Source organism: Coccinella septempunctata, chromosome 1, assembly GCF_907165205.1.
Source record: "Coccinella septempunctata chromosome 1, icCocSept1.1, whole genome shotgun sequence".
Classification (NCBI taxonomy): domain Eukaryota; kingdom Metazoa; phylum Arthropoda; class Insecta; order Coleoptera; family Coccinellidae; genus Coccinella; species Coccinella septempunctata.
In genome coordinates, this window is record NC_058189.1 from 8,498,849 (window position 1) to 8,521,571 (window position 22,723).

Here is a 22,723-nt window from a genome sequence, read left to right on the forward strand (position 1 = left end):
GAGAGTTTACTGTACCAGAATGACCCAGACTCCTTAACGGCTGAACCCATGCAGATCAATTTATCCAGTGAGCTTTCGCTTCATTTGGCCAAGAAAATAAGATCAGAAAGACACATAGGAATCGAATTCGAAGACACGCATGACCCGAAAAGAGAATTTAGTGCATCATACCTGGAGATACCATCATGGCAACATATCTGGCTGGATAATAACAATAATCCGGCATTAGACTAACGAATTACTGCATACTTTTGACAAGCAGTATTATAAGCCCATGATTACTTTTGGAGGACTTGTTATTCATCGCTGGGCGTTCGGCTGAAATAATTACTGCTTATTTCCAAACGAGTTGCTTGTTAGAAATGATCCAATTCACTTCCAGGCTTATATACCTGACACGATCCTATTAAGGGAGCCTCAGGCAGGTACCAGGCCCGGCTTATGAACGAGAGAGATGAAAGTAATTCACACATGACAATTTGAACGACCCTCGACAATGGCATTGCAATTGTAGCCATTTTTACATTTATCACAAAACTCATGTTACAGATGAGTTTTATATACATGTTTTACAAAATAATTTCAATGATGAATATCTCGGAATAAAACTAGATTCTTGCTTGAATTTTAAAGGTTCATTTGGAGCGTTTATGTCTGAAATAAAAATCGAGGAATAATCTAATTAAGAAATTAGCTGCTTTATTTTAGGGTGCTGATACCATCACGTGCTCATCTCAATAAAATAATCTTCTCAATGATTCAATAAAGTTTGATACTGAAACCACCAGACCTACATATTCGATATAAGATGGCAGTCTTGAAGTCTTGGAATTTATTTCAATGTATATCAGCTATATTGCAATGCCAGAAATCTTGTAGACTTTTATGGATTGATGCTTTAATTTATTCTAGTCACACACAGATTTGGCATTCGGAATGGAAGTCAAATGGTGAGAGTTTAGCCCATTTAGAACCGTGAAGGAATACCGCTTAAATGAAGTTATGGAAACGACTGAAGAATAAATCAATAGTTACAAGCTCTCTGAGGGCAATTGAGGCCAAGCCATGTTACCAATTTGACCCATACATAAATGAATAACTCATTAAACTACCTTGTGCATTTTTAATCATTCTCAAATATGAGTTTCTCACGAAGAAAAATTTGAGTGTCTCATGTCGAAAACCAGACCCCATTCATTTTTATGCAAGCAGTTTGCTGGTCATGAAAATTTGGCACATTCTACTCTGCATAGGATGAAAATCTAGTGGAATATACTCGTATAAAATATTGGAAAGTACTCTTCTTTCGGGAAAAATTGTTGTATTGTCCATGTCTCAGATTCATAGAATCAGTAAATAAATCAACGAATAAAATCCCTTCAGTCCGAGCTTCAGTCGTTCAATTTTTGGGCATGCTATTTTGAAACGTAAATACTTTTAAATTGTTTACAATAATGAAAAACAGTATGCGTATGAATAAAACTACAAAAAATAATTAATATATCAGTATGGGTCAATCCGTCGATCCTGAGTCATCGTAAATATTGATGAAACTTTTTTTTGATAGTTAAAATCATTCGAGTACCTCATTTAAGTTCTCCATAGAGAATGTTTCATTGTTGAGGTCGAAATCAGAGCAGTCTTCGAGTTCACCACGTTTTAAAGCCTAAGCTTTCAATTAATTATGGATCAACTTTTTCAACATAGACCTAATGATCTTCAACAAAAAATAGATTCCACACGTTGCGCTGAGTTAATTGAAAATTACTTTAACACCTTTTCTCAGTGGACAGTTTAACGTGCGGATTGAATACTTAACCGTTATAGATATTCGATTCTCATATCCCTTAATCACATCATGTAAGATAATCGTTTTATTTTATAACCAGATAAAAAATTATGGAGCAGGTATGACAGATATTGATGAACATTCAGTTTTTTTTAATTCGACAGGTAGTTCGACCCAGAAATTTGAACTGAACTTACCTTATCAGAGAGGCTTAAAGCATTTCAGCGAATCGTTCCCGAAACATCCAATTATCTGAAAAGAAGAAAGTAGAAATTAGATAAGAAATCAAATTCCAATTGTGCATGAGTATCAATGTACCTTTACGTCGACCTGAACAGGAAATGACTAATTCCAGAACGAAAAGTCGACTATTTTTGAAATCCAGTTCTTATCGTCCTGATTCACTTTTCGTACTGATTTACTTTTCGTCCGACTAAGCAATCTAGATACCGGGACGATTGAAACAATTTTGTGAATACAGAATTCGATGAAAACATAAGTGCCTGTGACAATAACAGTCATTTCCTGAGGTCAAATTTATTCTTTACGAAATCGGCTAGATTTTACGTAGTCTGAATGTTTGTGTTCAATATAATCAAGAATGGATAGTGATAACGATATGGATAACAGTAACACTTGAACAGATCTCAGGTATGAGTAATTACAGACACCTAGATGAGACCATAAAACGAGTAACTTCTGTTACTGTCGTAGAGGTATGTGAGGTCGACGAAACAATGTAATATGCACCTCGTTAAGAAACTGTCTATATTGTATGGCCTGCTTGACTATAATAGACAATTTTTCGTCCTTGGTACATAAATAACTATTTCACCTAGTTGTTGGTTCTTTTTTTCTTATTCGCTAAGAATAAGAATCTGATGATCTCCTTCGATGGCAAAAAGCCTTTGAGGGAACATGTAGGTATTGGGAACTTTGTTATAACACTGTAACTTATATTGATGAATGCACCGTTTTCTGTATAAAAATGAAGAATGGCGAGTAATTATTTTCCAAATTGTCTAATTTTTAATTCTCTTTTTTGGCGATTTTCTTCTGTCTCTCATTTTAATTTCTATTTTCAGAGCTGATCAGTCACTTTCAAGTATTCATCTAGCTTTCATCGTACAGGGTGGGCAAAATTCTTTGTCATCTGAAGGGATCTAGAGAACTATAGCAGCTAGAAGAAAACGGATGACACAATCTCGAGCTTTTTTTTCCTTACTATTGCAAATCTGAAAACAGATCCAGCCTAATGGTCATAGATTTTGAGTTATGAACGAAAAAATTGTCATTTTCAATGAAGCTGAATAACTCGCTCATTTGAACTCGTATATTAGAAATCCGTTGTTACATTCTACAGGCTTTTTTTTATGAAGAATTCGAATATGATATAAAAAAATTTTTATTCAGTCATTTTCGAAATACGACAGGGATTTCTGATTTTTCGAAAGTAAACTATAGTTGAAAGTTCTTTCATCTTGCTGCAATTTTTTTTCTCATTTCAAAAATGTATCATATGTCGCTAGTCACATGAATATAACGTAAGAAAAAAAATTCAATACTTTTTCCTGCTTTTAGATTTTCTGTAGAATTTTCAGTAGGCTGGAGTAACCATAGCGACCGATGAATATGCATTATGGTTCGTGAACTCCACATAATTCTGTGTGAACTCAACCTTCTGCGATAGGAATCACCGACTGTCAAATAATTATTTCTATTATATATCGATATCGAGATCGATATCCTTTTAAAGAGAGTAAAAGACTTTCGTCTGATTAGTTAAGAAGAAAATGTATTCAATTATCGTTTTTCTATTTATGAAATAACTTAAAGAGTCAGTAATATAAATAAAATACGATAGCTATCTATAATTATAATTTTTACAGAAGTAAGATGATGAAAAATAGGTACTTCTGTCAACGGTAGTGTTCGAATTGTGAACCATCGTAAGATAAGTATGCCAAACATCGCGAGAACAAACGATGGCAAATTAATCATCGAAATATTCATTTAGCAATCCGTGATTCCAATCATAGAGGCTCAGGTTCACAAAATATAATGCATATTTAACGGTTGCTATGGTAACCCAGCCTACTTATAATTCAACAGTGAATCGAAAAGCAGGAAAAAGTATTGAATTTTTTTCTCGTGTAACATTCATGTGAATATCAACATATGATACATTTTCGAAATCAGCAGAAAAATTGCAGCAAGATGAGAGAACTTTCAACTATAGTTTACATTTGAAATATCAGAAAACCCTGTCTTATCTCGAAAATGACTGGATCAAAAAATTTATCAATATCATATTCGTATTCCGTATAAAAAAGTGCCTGTAGAATGTAACAACAGATTTCGAATACGAGTTCAAATAAGCGAGTTATTCAGCTTCATTGAAAATGACAATTTCTCAATTTTCGTTCATAACTCAAAATCTATGACCGTTAGGCTGGATCTGTTTTCAGATTTGGAATAGTAAGGGAAAAAGACCTCGAGCACCTTTCTATAGAAAAATATGCGGTCAATTCACTATCAAAAATATCCTATGAACAAAAACCGGAGTGAACAATACACTGATATTTTCATCACGTTCCACAAAAATACCTAATTCACACACAAATTCCTAAAGCTCAACCTCAAGGCATGTAACGGAGGAGAGGAACGGAATTAATTCTACAATTCCCCAGAACAACCTGAATGTTAATACTGTCACAGCATAAAGTCGTTAACGTGATGCGCCAAAGGTAAAACAAAGAAAATCGTAGGGCAAATAAGAACCCGCGGGGGAAGTAGGGAAGGGACGGGGGGTAAATTGCGGACTTCCAGGAACTTCGGGGAACCATACAAAGTTTTCCCCGTCCCTGTCTTCCAATTCGGAAGTCCTGGGGTAAGACTTGAATACTTTATTCAAACTGTGTTTATACACATCTAATTTGATCAATGGCAGAGTCTGGAGATACCGTTGATATGTATGCTTCCCCAGCAATTGCAATAACTTCAGGAACCGCAGTATTTTCCATTGAATATAGAGCATTTAAAAATTTTGAAATATCGATTTGTTCTTTATCCGATATCTGCGCCTGTCTGAACAAATCTAAAGATGCGAAAAACTAGTCATGTTATAAAAGATAAATGGGCGGAAGCTGATAGATGGATAGATAAATAAACGTCTTTATTTCAAATTATATTCCCACATAGAAAACCACAAAATGAAAGAGTGTCCTGAATTATCACAAGAAAAAAAAACAATCAGTTTGCACCTAAATAGACTTCAAAACAAAATGGCTCTAGCTCTACTAAAAATCTCGGTTCTAACTTTGAACTGCTTGTGATAACTGATAATTTTAAGATTATAAGGTGATTTATTGAAGATCCTAACACACATATAGGATGGATTTTTTCAGAAAGAGGAAATCGATGATATGGAAAGTTAATATTTGCTGTTCTTGTATTATAGGTCGTATTTGTGTTATTTTTTATTAACTCAGTTTTAGGTTTATATAAATAAATTAGACACTCATGAAAATACAGTCCATAAGCCGTCAAGAAACCCTGCTGTTTGAATATTCCTCTGCATGAATCTCCGAAATCAGGATTCTCTTCTGATTAATAAAAATTTACTTTACTGATGAGCTCACTCCCCAAAAAATTATTCCATATCTGATCAAAGATTGATAGTTTGCGTAGTATATTATCTTCTTCGTATCATTGTCCATGCATTTATTGATTACTCTGCCATAGCACACTGTCAAGAACATCCCAGTTGGCAGAAACGAGATCGCAAAATGGACAAAGCTGTCTGACCGAAAAGCAGGTCCCAATAAATGGAAAACAGCGGAAGTCATAGTGTGCAATAAACCAATCAAAGAGGAGAAGTTCCCACAAAACTACAGACCGATAAGTCTACTGTCGGCGTTAGGAAAAGAAGTAGAAAGAATTATAGCCAAGAAAATATGAAACTAATACCACCAGAACAGTTCGGATTCAGAAGAGAGCATTCAACAGAGCAACATTTATTAAGTTTGGGTTCATATTATCATCCATGTTATCGAATCAATAAAACTATTATCAGGTATTTGGATTATCTATTTCACCACTCCCTATTCAATCATTACATCGACGTTTCAGTCGCCAATCGGACCTTTTTCAAGGACAATTATTAAGGCTCACAGAATACATTACAGAAGGATTCCAAAATAAACAAGCTACGGGTCTTGTTTTACATAGACGTCGCCAGAGCATTCGACAGAGTAAGGCATGAAGGATTAATATATTAGATGAGATGTGCTGGATATTCGATCAAAATATGCAAGTTGATCAGGCATTATCTCAAAAATAGAAAATTTCACGTGAAAGTGGAAGGAAGATGCTCCACAACAAGAGATATAGAGGCTGGAGTACCCCAAGGGTCAGTACCTGGGCCACTTCTATACAACATATACATTCACGATATTCCGAAGAATGCAAGAGCCATGCTAACGTTATATGCTGACGACACAGGCATAGCAACTCGACACCGCAACCCAGAAGTAATATAACGAGTTCTACAAGAAACGATTGACGAAACAATTGACTGGTGCATAAAGTGGAAAATCAAGCTCAATGGACAAAAGAGCCAAGCAATATTACTTCAGAAGAGCAGACTGCGACCCACAACAAATCTAGAAATTGACGGCGAAGAAATCGACTGGAAAAATGAAGCCAAATATTTAGGAATAACGCTTGACAAAGCAATCGACAAAACGAAAACAGCGATGAATAGACTCTAATCCTCTGATAGGAAGAAAGAGCCACATGTCGAAAGAAATTAAATTGAAGATTATTGCTAGGCCTCAACTGACTTATGGATCAGTTGCCTGGGGTTTCGCGGCAAAGAGCCATATCAAAAGAATTCAGGCCACTGAAAACAAGCTGCTACGATGTGCAATGCACCTTGGTTTGTCAGGAATAGACAGATTTATAGGGACCTAAAATGGGAAACCATAAAACCATAACGGAATTCATGAACAGAAAAGCGAAGAAATTATTCGAAACAGCGAAAAACCATCCGAATCAAGAACTCAGGAGACTAGTGGACTACGACCCAGAGGAAGACAAAAGGAGGATGCGAATTCAATAAAAAAGAGATTAAAATAACAACAGAAACTTATTGAAAAATCCAATAAAGTATTATCCAATAGAGGATAAACAAATAAATCCCAGCACGATAGTGTGCGAGAAGAAAACCTACTAAGAGATGAACGGTTTATAGGCAAATGCCCGGAACCAATATTCAAGCAGTTAAGTGTTTTCAGTGGGTCTCGAGCTCAGGAGAGTGAGAATACCCACACTTGTTCCCCCTCAGGAGAGGGTGGTTCGTCTGACTTGCAGATTTTCCCCCTGCTGCACAAAAAACAAAAACGAAAACTAGATAACGAAAATAACGGGAAATGGAAATGTCACTTCAATAAAACCTTATTTACAGCTCGATGAAGAGGGAGGAAACAATAAAGAAATGAGAAACAGTGAAAGCAACGAGTTTTTCAGTTTCAACTTCTGCTTCAAGTAACGTTGTCTCTGACCAACAACGAACTTCGACTACTTCAGTCATAAATTTCAATAACTAGGTTTAACAGTCTTCATGTGTCTTTAATGAATAATAAACGTTTATAATTATGTCTGCATTTATTTTAAAGGACCTGATAATTTTGCACTAGTGCAAAATTATCGCCTAATTGTATGCTTGTTGCCTAAAACAACAATAAAAATATAGTTGGAACATTGTTGAAATGTCAAATTTGACAGATGAAAATAAATTCTGCCATCATTTTGCGATAATTGCACTGCATTCACATGGGATTTTTGACAAAAGGGAAATATACAGAAACGCGACTGTAGTCAATGTTTTTCAGCACCAACGTAGTTTTGGTATAAGTTAATGAAAGTTATATCGAGCCGTCGAGGAGAGTTCTAATGAAGCTCTTTCAAGCGTGAGTAATAAAATATAACAACAAGAAAGTGCGACAAATTTGGCGTTCGACAAGTTTTCCAGTCCGAAAGCTGTTGAATTTCGAAGGAAAATAAAAGAGGAGTCATCTTCCAATATTTGGATTCCATAGAGCACACTTTGCGGAACGCCCCGGGTTTCTAAACCCCAGGAATTCATTCCAGATTTTCGCAACATTAGCGATTCCTCGTCTTTTGACCTAGTTCGTGTTACGTCAGCTTCTCGATATTTCCTGCGCCCGGCCTAGCATCACTCTTAATTCGGAAATCGAAAACAAATTTGTTTCCCGCGATTCCTGGAGTGGACTCGACAATATTGGAATTTCAATATCTGATCGGACGAACGGGTTGCCAAAAGAAAATCGGTAATATAATGGGATATTGTTCGTGCGTTCGAAATTAAAAATTGGAAAACTATGGCTGGCCGCATCCGAATAGCTGCTGCCGGGCCTGAATGATGCGGTTTTTCCGAATCATTTGCCAAATTCGATATGGGAAATCCCGTTAATATTTTCGTGGAGGCTCAGGTGGGATTCCAGATTGACGAAATAGCATTTGATGTGATCGAATGCAAGGATTATTATCTTTTGGTAGCGGGAGAATTAATCTTTCAGATGATTATTGCATACGATGAACAGCAGAAATTAATTTTGATGTATGGGTTAGGATGAATCTGAATTTCAATATTTTTATTTCCAGGGCCCTGAAGAAATTATCATAATTGGCAGTTCAAAACGAAGAAAAGCGTGACAGAGACTTTATTTGCTGGAAATTTTGAGTGAATGCAAATATCATTATCCAAATGTACATTCTGAATATTCGTCTATAGATATGTATATCTATGTTCGAAAATATATACTCTATTCACTTTTATTTTAGAACTCGATGGCCATGGAAATTTGACACATTTCACTCTGTATAGTACGAAAATGTGGGGTTATGACGCTTGTCAAAACATTTTTGAGTTTTAAATCAGCGCTATGTGTATGTATTTCATCAAAATGTCGAATCACTTTCGAAAATATAAGGTCGAAAATTTATACTTACTGATAGAAGTCATACCAAAGCCAGTTATTCGCATGGAAAATACAGGATATCAGTTTTTAAATATATTTATTTTCGCTATAGAAGAAAATTGAATTATTGATTAATAATATGCAGTAGCTTGGGGAGAGCTAATGTTGGCTTTCTTCTTTGGCTAAAGGTTGAAGACGTTAGATAAGTTGTAGATTTCCAAAAAGTCAACCCGAAGATGAAATGCATCTGATGCAGTGGTAGGGTATGGGTGGATATCTCTCGAAGGAATAAACAGATGATTAAAATAATGTTAAATTCAAATCAGTCGAAATCAAAAAATCCTCTTGCATCAATGGAAGGCAAAATAATAGAGGAAAGTTTCAAGGCAAGAGAACCTTCAAACAAAAATTTCACATGAATTAATAATTAACAGGACAACTGGCTCATATTAATGGCTGTTTATTTTTACTACTTTGATATAATAATAATAATTACCAATATATTTATCAATCATTTGAGACATTTACTATGTATAGTACAAGTCGAATGAAAAGTAAAAAAATTAATTTTCTGGAACTACTTCTACGATGACATTAATCGAAAATCCTGTTGTAATTTTTCGCATTCGATCACCCTAAAATAAAATTCTCAAATGCCACCACTTTTTTGGGTCTCCCAATAAAGGAAATTCTTTGTCATCCTTTTCATTCACAATCTCTCTAATTGTGGAAACATTCAGCTAAAATATAAGTCGCTTAGATTCAGATGAAACATTTTATAAATTCACTTACATTGAATATGTTCGCTTCCGTCTGATATATTGTAGTAATTAGAATATCACGGTTACCTACTATTTGAATGAGCGGACTTGAATAATTCTAAATAGTAATTCCCGAAACCCTGTCTTTTCTCTTTTTAATCACTTTCGGCATTTTTGTAATATTTTGATATTAGTTGTGGCAACGGCGTTATGACAGTAAGGACATTTCATGAGTGCCAACCTTACACCATTCTAGATACAACAACTTGAGAAAATAATTTCAAGGCCAACCGAGTGCTAAAATAAAAGTGAATGGAGTATACAGTATATATAATATACAGTATACAGGTATATAATTAAAAAAAGAAGAGAGGTAAAGGAAAAAGTGTTGCTTTCGAACTCAAGAATCCACTGTTAAAATGTTTGTATGAGTCAAAGACTCACTCTGTAGTTTTTTTTCATTATACTTTCACGTGAACGGCAAAAGTGTTCTTGGACAATAAATACACTGATATTTTATTTATGCTCAATCACTTTTCATTTCGAATATATAATGACAAATTGTATAAATCGAGGTATAAATAAAATGGTGCTTTTATAATTACATATTTCAATAAATTTCATCCAAATCTCAATTGAGGAAGTAAAATCAACAATGGTTCAATAAATGAAAAATGTTGAATATCTCTCTTCCATTTTGACGTTTAAAGACGACAACCCACAGCAACAAGGATAAAAGTTGACATTTATTCGTACAGTAAAATAAAAAAAATTTAATTCACAAGTGGAATAAAATAACATGAACATAAGTGGATAAACGTCATCTTGCTCTTGTTGCTATGGAATAATGCCCTAGCAGTAGTCAATCGAAGCGACACCTTTCCTGTCATTTAATAAATTAGATAATTTTCTAGAAAGTGTAATTATTTCATTCCTAATCAAAATTGAATAAAATTCTGTATAAAACACGTGATTTAAAGATGTTTATTCAATCGGATAAATAAACCTCCTCTCTCTTCGGAATCGTGGGTTAAACTAAACTATAAATAACTATACTTTGATTGATTTTATTACATTTGACGTCAAGCATTCACAGAACCATATACAACATCGATATCGTATCAGAAATTCGATTTCAAAATAAAAAAAGTCAGAAATTGTCTCCAAACCAGGAAATTTCAAAAACATTTTTTTTACAAAAATTCGATAGTTTTAACTGTAGCACGTAAGGATAGGCCTTGAAAAATATCATCATATTGATGGTTCACTTTTTAATTTTATTCAATGAATAAGTCACAAAATCTTTAAACACACTCTAGGAACTATGTTATCTTCACGAAATTCGATTTGGACATTGTTAAATCAAAAACCATTGATTGTAGTTTTGAAAAAACATCTTTTCGTTACGATACAGGAATTGGTCGATAGAAATAGAAGTGTTTGGGAGCCCTCTATATGCAGATTCAACAGATATGAATTTGGCTGATTTTCATATTTAAGCTATTTTCGTTGCATATTTGTTGCATTTCCGGCTGAATAATTATGGTAGTAATTTTTTGATCGTCCCTTTCGAAACCAAAATATCCAAATTGTTAATTCCGATTCTCTTTCATTATGCAAATAATTGTATGCATATTAAATATATGGAGTCATACGAGATTGATTTACATAATAGTTTCGTATTTCCAGACTATACTCGCTACAATGGAGTCGAAAATTGTGGTTTAATGTGAAAATGGCATGTGTAGTATGAGGCCTTTGTTTTTGTTCATTTTCATAAACGATCGTTGAATCGAAACATCAAGAGAATGTAGAATGGTGTACGCAGAATGTCCACATGACGTATAATGTCAACAAGTTGGCTTATTATGAAGTACGATTTAACTACAGGTGAACCAAATGTAACATGATAATTTCAACGACAATATCTTTTTCAATATAACTGACATAAGCACTTTCAAGAAACTGCCTCGATTTTATAATTTTTTTTTACCCTTAATTGCACAATACAACAATTATGATTTTCTCGAAAGTGACCTGATGCATCTAATCCGATGAACTTGATACTGAACCATTCATTCTCCTGCCATATGTTTATGTTTTGTTCGTTTTTGCGATGCCGGAGTCACCTTCCACAGTCCCATACTACTTGAAATTGAATGAAATATTGTCGAATTTCTGATGAGTTCTACCTTCTGTCAAAATAAAAGCTTCACCTTTGAAAACACCCTGTATATACACATCAATTTCATTGTTTTGTTGATCATCTAATTTGAACAATCATTTGGAGAACATAAGTGACTGACTAACTTCAAACATGCTCTCTCTGAATGTAGACAAGACAGTCTACATAACTTTCGGTAACTACCATAGACATAACCCCATGGGTTTAGTCTATACTAACTACTGTAATAGCGTTCCACAGTCTTTGCACATATGTATAAATGGGAAATTAATAAATAGGGTCGATTCGGTTACATACTACTACAGAATGAGGTGGGACAAGCATGTTGAATATTTGCTGAATAAGACAAAGTACTTGGTGTTTATATTTCACAAAATTTGTAAGATAATGCCCGGTGAGATTCTTCTTATGCTATACTATGCATTGTTTCATAGTGTAATAAATTATGGAATAATTGCTTGGGGTGGAGCTTATTCGAACTGTCTAAACCTCTTAAAAAATCAACAAAAAAGAATATTAAGGATTGTTAATAAGAATAAAGTTGCTCAGGGCACCCCTCTAGATGTTGAAAATTTGTTTTTACTGGAATCTCTGAAATACCATTATGACAACCTTAAGAGTGAGTTTTTACGGTCAAGAAGTATCACTAGGAACAAGAGTGTTCAATTGCTAACAAGATTCAGGACTGTAAGTTCTAAAAGTAGTATTGTTAGAGCAATAGGTGTTTTTAACTCTCTCCCAAATGAACTCAAGGTTTTAAATGATGGTTGTTTCAGGAAAAGTAGACTAAAAAGGTGAATTGCAGCTAAATACTAATGAGTTTGTATGTTTATTTTTATTATATCATGAAAACATTGTATTTCATAGATTGCTATCTGATAAGATTAATTGCTTTTTTTCATATTGTTGGTTATAAGTTGTGCAAATACGGTTGACCCAATCGAGCTCACCAACAGGCAACTCGATTGCCTCTGTGAGATGCACATATTGTATTTGTGTATTTTCGATTTGAATAAATAAATAAATGAATAAATACAGTATAAAAATATCCAAAATTGCATTAACCACTATCACACCACTAGTAGGTAATGGATTTCTCTTAAAATTGAGAATACTTGATAAAGTTCAAATACCTCATCATCTTACTATCAGTAATACTTTTGTATCGAGAAATCTGTGTTTTTTTTCTACGTGGTATAGAACGAATCCAGTGAGATTGAAATCGAGAATTTCTTGGAACTCTTTCCACTGCAATTTCATCGACACTAAATACGAATCACATACATGGGTGTTTTGCTCAAATTCCACAAAACCCGTCCTTCTGTAAAGCTTCCAACAAAGCTTTCTCGCACAAGACGTATCTCCAGGCACTTATGAGAGCCACCTATAGCAGATTAAATTCCCATTCCAGCAGCGTTCTGTTTCAGTTGACCGAACTCGAATTGTTTCACCATACAGCCGTAGGAGCGCAACAGATGTTGGCTGCTTGGACGTGGCTAAAGAATTAATTAGATGGTCGCAATCTGACTCGACATAATGACATTTTTGGGATTGGATTCCCTTCTACTTAACGAGTGGCAGTCTGGAATACGTTTTTGCCAATTAGAAATGGAAGCCCTTGCTTGCTCTGAGTTGTGGCCAGCTATTTGACGAGATTAAACCTTTGGGCAGATATTGTCCTCAGGAACATCAGTTGTTGGGGACTTGCGAGCGACGTGCATTCCCGTACAATTTGAAAGGAATTTCATTCAGTTCAATGAAAATGGTAGATTCTATTTGTTGCGGAGATAATTGGAGAACTCTATATCATTCTATCGATGCATCAAGGTTAGAGGAATATAGAGAGATGATTCCTCGATGAAAATAACCAGGGTTAGTTCTTATAATTTTTTTTCGAAATCGACCTCCCTTCCAAGATATAGCCTTTGAAAGACGATGACGAGTTGACAGTTTTTAAATTTTTCTACGGGTTTTAGAAAACAGTGAGTCATAAAACTGAACATAATATGATGCAGTAAGTAATTGTTACTCAATTTTGAGCCTTATGATTTGCCTTATGATTTTCCTCCAAAAATTGTTTTCGTGGGATAGATTTTCGAAAAACAAAATTCTCTTATGTATATTTAGGGATGCATTCCGATCCTGAATTTCTTGATTTTATTCAATCAATCTGGGCCAAATTTATTCAAAATAATAGGTAAAAAAGGTACAATAACTTATTTGCAATTCATACCCCAGGAAAATCACTATGAAAACAAATTCTTCAGTATTCTGAAAAAAACTTATATTCCCTCTAAAATCCCAACTCAATTTGTTAATCCAGGAGAATCCTAAACACGCAATATCTGTTGCTTCAGTGCAACTGAGGTATCCGGAGTAAGAAAGAAACGCCTCTGTTATAAGTGAATAATTGTATTACAACAAAGTTCGAGGTTGACGATATTGATTGGTTTTCTTACTTCCCTACGAAGGATATTTTCTCGGATATTTTCGTTGCTTTGCAGGTCGGAAAAAACAGAAAATTCCCTCAAATACAGGGTGTCCCAAAACTACTTATACCACTAGAGAGTAGACCAAATACGACCAAATACTATCGAATGATACCCAAATTAGTTCAGCGAAAATGTTCCCTTTCCAAAATAATTAGAATTTTATGAAAATACCAAAAATTGCCGATTTTCGAACTTTTGCTTTCAATCACACGGCCAATTTGTGATTGAAGAAAGCGTTTTTCGTCCATATAACTCCTAAATTATTGCATTATCAACCCTAATTGAAATTATTTCGAGTAGTTAATCGAAAGTGAAATAAATAATGTTATTTACCAATTTTCAATTCCAGAGAATGGGAAAGTTTGCAAAAAAAAATTTTATGATTTTTTTTAAACTAGAGGGGGTTTCTTCTGAGAAATAAAAATTATGTAGAAAAAAGAAATTGCTTCAATTAACATTTACTAAGGTTTTCGATTAACTACTTCCTTAATTATAAACTGGCCCTGTGATTGAAAAAAATTGTTTGAAAATCAGCGATTTCAGGTATTTTCATGAAATTCTGATAATTTTGGAAACAGTACATTTTGGGTCAAACGGGTATAATCCATTAATTTTTCTATATAACGTATCAAGTATTGTATTCCTCGCTTAATTTTATCAAAGTACCCCTTTCATACCTTTGCACAGAGCCTTAAAAGCCATATCCGTGTATGTATGTGTATGGATTAATTCCAGGATTTCAAATGAGTAACTGCATTGAATTGAGGTTCTATTGCAGACTGTTGACCGGTTTTGACTCTTCGGAAAAATATGTATTGCTGTTTAAGTAAAAATCACTATATCCAGGCAATATGAATTATTGGATATCGATTGAAATTCAATCCGGGAGGATTCTGCCTTTTCTGAAAATTAAAAAACAAGTTTAAAGAGTCCACGTGTATTTTGTTGGATCAAAATAAAAATTGGGCCGATTGTTCGGTAGGAATAGATCATATTTGGATCAATTTACTGAAGTGTCATTCGGTAATTTCAAAATTAAGAATCAACGTTTCTATGCAGTCTCTGTTTCTATGTGTTGACAATTAATGTCAAATAAAAGCTACAATTCAGAAGATTTTCGAAAATTGATTTTCGTCTGATGAAGGAGTCTGATATAGACTCCCAAACGTTAGGTATTTTATATAATTATAATTTCAAAGTTCTTTTTTTCAGTTCCTTGTCAGGCAACAAATTTTTCTACTTGATTTGCTCCTGACAAATTAGTGCAAGAATTTACGCAGGAGAAAATCGTTTATTTAAATTTTTTAATTGATTTTGTTCGAGAGATTGGGAGTGAAAACCCTAAAAAGTTTCTGAAATTATTCATAGTAAAAAATAGTAAATTGAAGTATAAGTGGATATAAGGTACATACATTATTGTTCGAAATAGAGTAAGACCCGTTTGCACCAAACACACTTAGTGTTAAGTGTCCCTTAAAATGAACCCTTAACTTAAATTACGTTGCACCAACTGTTAACTGATATTTAAATGGTTTAAGCTAACCTTAAATTTAGGTGCTCATGTAGTGACCGCTTAAATATTTGAGGGCGGGACTCTAACCTAAAATAATTTGTTGAACTGTCTGCAGAACTTCGAACTTGTTTAATGGATTTTGAAAATTGAATGAATTCATTACTGAATACCAAGCCTTTTTTTGCCTTTATTGTATTGCCATCAGTCATTTTATTTTCAATTTTGTGTCACAAATCATACTGTAGTGTAGTTAACAACAAACTCTTTTCTTCTGTTGAGAACTTGAGTGCCCTTTGTAGATTACCACCACCTGCTTGACAATCATTCACCGTATTCGTACTAACAAGGGCAATAAGGACATTTTCTTCACGTTCTTCTTCAACATATGTAAAACAAATTCACACAAGACCGTACAAAGAAAGTGTTGTACTTATATAAACTTAGGTATCTTTTTTTTGACAATCCATTTCATTATCAATAATAATGCTAATTCAGCAACAAAAAGTTGTCACTCTTTGATGATTTACTTGAAACTGACTGACAGGACGATAAAGTTAGGTTAATGAAATGACAACGATCATCGGCAACCGACCAACCAATGAAATGGCTTTATTGGACTAGCATGAAGTTGCACCAAAATAAAAAACAGAACTATCACTAGATATAAAAACTTAAGGGCCCCTTACTTAAGATTCTGTTAAGCCACAGTCATGCAACTGGGATTAAAATTAAGCGTCCATTAACTTTAAACGACACTTAGTTAAGTCCTCGTTTTAAGGGGTATTGGTGCAAACGGGCCTAAGTGTTTTAAAGACCGCAGTAATCAAGGAATACTTCACACTATTTTTTATTGGCAGAATTTGAAATAATATAAATACTGATTGAAAAATCCCAACATTTTCATTTTCGACAAGCTGCGGTTTTTTCATTTAGCTCCGTTTTACGGTACCTAGTTTTCTAAAAATTCTGAATGAACTGCTTTCTCTGACAAAGTTTTTATCTCTGTTTTGTGGCTTTCAATATTTCGATTAGATTCGACCGTTAATTCTCCTCAATATTCGCTATAGAAACCATCGTTTTTGAAAACTATAAGATTGTGTTGGTGTTTTTTATTTAGGACAAGCCGAAATTTCTCAAAGAATAATTGAATATTTCTTATATCGTGTTCCTCATTTTTTGTTGATCGAAAAACGCCTTGGAACAGGGGGTAGGAGTAGGACTGAAAGTGGTTAGAACTTCATTAGGTCATTCCACTGTGTAGAATATATTGTATCCCCTTTCCCAGTTATAACGAGGAACTGACGGAAAACCGCACCCATGACGATGACAACATTATTTGCTCAGTATACCGAACAATTAATTATTAGCAGGGCAACCGTCTCCACGCTAATTTTGTTAAATGGGACGGACCACTTTTATCATCAAATTCCGTCATAGCCGCCTGTCTCCCGTTCGTGTTACAACAACGCGAGACGTGATATTTGTTCGTGGGGATTATTTTGTATGTGCACTGCATATTATGTAAAATTTCGCATGAAAAATTGCGCGGTTACACACTGGTTATATATTTTTTCGCGTACATGGGATGCTTGTGTTAAAAGGATAAACGTTGTGTAAACAGGAATTACCAAGATGGATGGGAATTTATTTCTTCATCCCCTGAATTTTTCATTTCGTTCGTTGAATACACTATCAATATGTTATTGGATAAAACCGAATAAAGGACAGTGAGATTGTGGAATGGAAAAAAAACACCTGTTATGGCCATGGGCAAACATTTGACAGCTTCCAACAGACTCGTTTCATTCCACCATTTGTTTCATAGGAACTGAACTGAAAGTAGAATTCAAATTGTTGATCATGATTACACCGAAATTCAACAAAGCTTTGGAATATTGAGCTTGGAAAATCGAAGAAGATAAAACGATATGTGTATGCTTTTCAAAATAGTTAATGGTTTACTTTATGTCCCGAAAATTCTCGAATCTATCGATTTTAGCGTTCCCGAGAGAAGGCTAAGGTCCCGTGAATTGTTCGCTGTTCCATACCGTAGAATTAATATTACTCAAAATTCTCCACTCTGTAGAATGCTGTCAACATTTAACTCATATTCCTGTGATGTTGATATTTTCAATATAAAACTCCATCAATTGAAGAAATTTCTGAAGTTGAAGTTGCCCTACGTTTCTTAGTTTTTTCATCATTTTTAGATTCATATTATGTTTCGTTTTCAGTTTATAGAATAGTGTGAATTTTCATTTCAATGATTTGGTATTTTGTATGATATATATATATATATCTATATATATATATATATACATACGTTACGGGCAATGTAAATAATTGGGCATTGTTTATAATGCCCGGGCAATTTAAAAAGTGCCCAAAACGATATGACAAAATGATAAATTATGTGGCAAATATTACATTGCCCGGTTATTATGTATAATGCTAAAAATCAGGTGGGCAATTTGAAAATTATATATTATTCATATTTCTTATAAAAAATAACAAATTTTTCCATACCTGACTGACAAAGTAACAAACAAAACATAACAAATAAAATTTCACATGCTGACAAACAAACCGGTGGGGTGAAATAAGTACAAACAAAACGTAAGTCCAAATAAAACTAAAGTATTAGATATGTACGTACTTTCAAATTTATATTCACACAAAATGTCAATACGTAGCAATACAGGCCAATACAGGCTCTATTCATTAGAGCAGCTTCCACTTTGGTGACATTTCGAGTTACATAGTTTTTTTTCTTTATGACACTTGCGCTCGTCGGATTTACAGCTACCTTTAAGGCCACATCGACTATAGCCTGTCTTGGATGACAATCTTGCACATTCTCTTAGTTAAATCTCTATCTGTGGAATATCTTCGCCATTCTTTTCACATAGGTTGTCCCTTTTGTGTCAATTAATCAAAGTGCCCAAAGAAATAATAGCGGTATTTATAATGACCGGGCAATGTGAGAAATTATTGTAAAGTAATTCAAATTTATCAAATTGCCCGATTTTAATGGTCATTATTCATAATAACCAAGCATTATGAATACTGACCTAAATAATTACATTGCCCGTAACATAATATATATATATATATATATTGTTAAACTGTGAATTCTGTATTGGGTGTTGCCACCTGTTTGTTTTCCTATTTGTCTCAAATAAATAAATAAATAAAAAAATAAATTTAAATATGTACAGGTTGTGTGAGTTAAAGTGTCCTTATTGTGGAAACAATACACTTGTCTGTAATCGATTGAACTTTTGTTTTTTATAACCCAGCTCAATACAGGGTGCTCCGTTTTTTACCTGTTTTTATCAACTATTTATTTTAAATGGAACACTCTATACCTATTATTGCATTTTTGAATTCCTTGTCGACTTTTAAGGAAACTTTGGTATGACAACCATGGTCCTATATAGCACTGATTCTGAGATATTCGACTTTCTCCTAAACTTTTGACAGCTGTAGGTGCTCACTAAAATAGTTAATACTAGTTTTCTAATGAATGTATCAAAACCAAATTTTGCCCAGCTCTTGTCAACATATTGTATCATACCTGACATCTCTATTTTTAGCAATCTGATATACAGGGTCTTCAAAAATTGAAGTTGAATATTCAAATGAAAGTTTGATCGAAACTTAATTATTCAAATGGCAACCTATTCTTTTTCCTATTCATCATATAGAGCAGGTTAAAATGAGCAAAAAATGTATTCAAACTTTTTCTGTAAAGTGAATAGTTTGAGAAATATGGACGAAAAAGTGCATTTTCTCGTAAGAACCAACGATAATTATTAATTAGTAGTGCTGCTGTATAGTTGGCTTCAATTTTTTTGATAAATTTAATTAACTAGATTGAGTTATGAAAGACAAAAAGACTTTTACTCATTATCAGTACTCGTTCCCAATAAAATTAAATTATTTCAATTTTAAAGGGAGACTCAACTAACAGATACATTTTTTCAAAATAATCAAGTTGTTGTCTGACAACACAAAAGAAAACTAAAAAAAACACAATAAGATAAGTGCTAGTTTCCATAGTTACCATATTTCATCAGCTTAATTAATTAATTATCGTTTGTTCTTACAAGAAAATGCACTTTTTCGTCCATATTTCTGAAACTATTCACTTTACGGAAAAGGTTTAATAAATACATTTTTTGCTCATTTTAACCTGCTCTACATGAAAAAATTAAGTTTTGATTGAACATCCATTTGAATTTTTAACTTTGATTTTTGAAGACCCAAATATCTCACAATCGGTGCTACATAGGACAATGGTTGTCATACCAAAGCTACCTTGAAATTTGACAAGGAATTCAAAAATGCAATAATATACAGAGTGTTCCATTTAAAATAAGAAAGTTGATACCAACAAGGAAAATACAGAGCACCCTGTACTAAGGTGGATTTTAAAAAATAAAAGTTCAATCGATTACAGACAAGTTTTGTTCTCGACTTATTTTTCTAGCTTTTTAGTTTCCACAATAAGGTATAGGGACACTTTAACTCTGACACCCTGTATTTTGTCATGTATGTTGTTAGTTTTGAATAACATGTTTTTCTCAAAAGTGTAGTATTTATTCAACTCGAACTCTCCATAATTCGAACTTTTGGAGCAGATCCTTCAAGTTCGAGTTATAGAGGTTCATATATATTTTTCTTCAAAATTTTCTTTTACTTACTTTTAGTGAGCCTCAAACCGCATGCACCAACTCAACAAAGAGGAGTATTACCGAGAAATACACTTTTACATATATTCAATTTTTTTTTCGGGAATTCTTGTGATTTATTCAATAACCCAAACACCAGGATATACTGGAGATTTGTGAGAAATATTTCCCAAGTTACCAGCCATTTATATTGAAAATTTAAAATTTGCAAAAGATTACCCTTCTTTTGCCTACCCATCACAAGCAGGCCTGCCAGATTCCTTGCCCCTTATGTACTATTTTTATCACTCAAATGCACAAGTCTATAGCAGATGTCTGATTATGATGCACTCCCCCAGCATCCCCTGCGTAAAAGGATATCTTGCCGTAAACATCCTCAAACACTCGGATGCCTGATGCTCAACCCCTTCACCTAAAATAAACTTGGAATTATAAGATCCCCCCCACATCCGCTTGCCTCCTTAGCCCTAAATATATTGGAACACCAGATACCAGTCTTGGATCCGACGGTAAATCTACTCTTTATTTCATCCGATGGAATCCGATTCTCATTCCGCATCTGTGATTTTCGGGAATTTTCAGGACGGCTGTAATTACTTAATAACTATCATCAAACAGACGAAGGTAGCTGGTACAGTCGTTGCCTCCTCCCTACCTTGATATTTTGTTCCTTCTACGAATCTCCTCATTCCAAGCTTCGGAGCTCTTGGTGTGTAATTAGGCGCAGAATTAAATGAGCAAACTGAGCAAATCTGCGAATCAGCTGTACTATTTGCAGATTTACACGCCATCGCTTTTGCACCAAAAGTTAATTTTCAGTTCGAATGTATTATGTGTATAGCCTAATACATTATATCATCAAAAAGATCATGAGGCCAAGGGAAATCCTCTTCCAAAAGCAGAAATCTAACCATCCGTTCTCCAATGCACAAGACTTCCAATGAAAAATTTCAAATGGCAGTGGCTAGTTTGAATATCAAGAAATGCTTCTAGTAGAGCACAAGGTACACCTCCTGCTGAGGTGTTATGGTTATGAATAAAATATGTAGGTATATCTCTTCAAGAATTATTGACATCTCGAACGTTCGTGGAAAATCGAAAAAAATATGTTGGTAATGAAGCCTCGGTAACTAGCTCGGTAATAACCCATTCAGTAATATTTCATGTTGCGGAATTTTGGTAATTGGAATATACACTGACCCCTAGACCGTACCCATTCAAGTCTTTATGCCATTATATTATTAATAATATAATATAATTAATAATATAATATAATTAATATTATTATATTATTATATCATCCTGAATCTAGAATCAGTTGTGTTCTGTGTAGGCTTTGTTACTGTGTCCTTACGCCACCTTAGGCACAGCATTGTTAAGGACCGAAGATATTTTGAATTTTGTATTGCTGCTTATTTTCTTGGTTTAATGAGGAATACTCCTTCTGACGAAAATGATGTATTTTTTATGAAATATCTTTGAAACGTCACATTTTGAAATAACCATTTCAACCGTTTCCCAAAAAAAATTTATCTTAAGCACTTAAAATGAAAAATAAAAATGGGTATTTAAAATTTAAAGAGTTTCATTTCAATTGCACAAGTTGGCAACATCGACTGAAATATGCCTTGATAATAAAGGACAACAAACATATTATCTTGATGAGATAGAAAAAGATGACTGTCTATGAAGTCTGCGACGAACGAGGTAAAATTTTATGGGATTTTTATGGCCGGTTGCAGTTGAGGCTCGCCAGTAAGTACACGCCTGTAAATCAACAGCTGTTATTTTATAAACAAGCTGATCATGCATTGTTCTTTTTATTTTCCAGTAGGCGCTGTTGCCAAATGGTTAACTTGAAACTAAGCGATTTAAATTTTAAAACCCCATATTTGAAGAAATATTTTGAATAGTTTCCGCGGTACATTTGAAAAAATCATGAATGAAACTCATAATTATTCAGTTTAAACTTGCATATGCAGTGATAACCCGAATTGATTCTCCATTGAACATGTTTTGAATATAATGGGGAATTCTCCTCAATTTGGGTTATCACTGCATATGGAAGTTCAAATTGAATAATTATGAGTTGCATTCATGAATTTTTCAAATGCACCCTCTTCATTTTTAAGTATGTACTTGAAATAATGTTTCTTGGGAAACGGTTGAAATGGTTATTTCAAAATGCGACGTTTCAAAGATATTTCATAAAAAATACATCATTTTCGTCAGAAGGAGTATTCCCTATTGTAATTTTCAATGATAATTCATTTGCTATGAATTTG

The 22,723-nt window shown here is 33.9% G+C and overlaps 1 protein-coding gene across 2 annotated transcripts in view; it reads right to left on the reverse strand.

Annotated features, from left to right (window-relative positions):
* Positions 1–22,723, reverse strand: part of LOC123314026 (irregular chiasm C-roughest protein-like) — a 185,472-nt gene that overhangs the window by 98,203 nt on the left and 64,546 nt on the right. For both annotated transcript variants that reach the window (XM_044899139.1, XM_044899142.1), the window contains exon 3: positions 1,987–2,041. The gene's annotated coding sequence lies outside the window, so the exon portion shown is untranslated. The remainder of the gene's footprint in view (positions 1–1,986; positions 2,042–22,723) is intronic.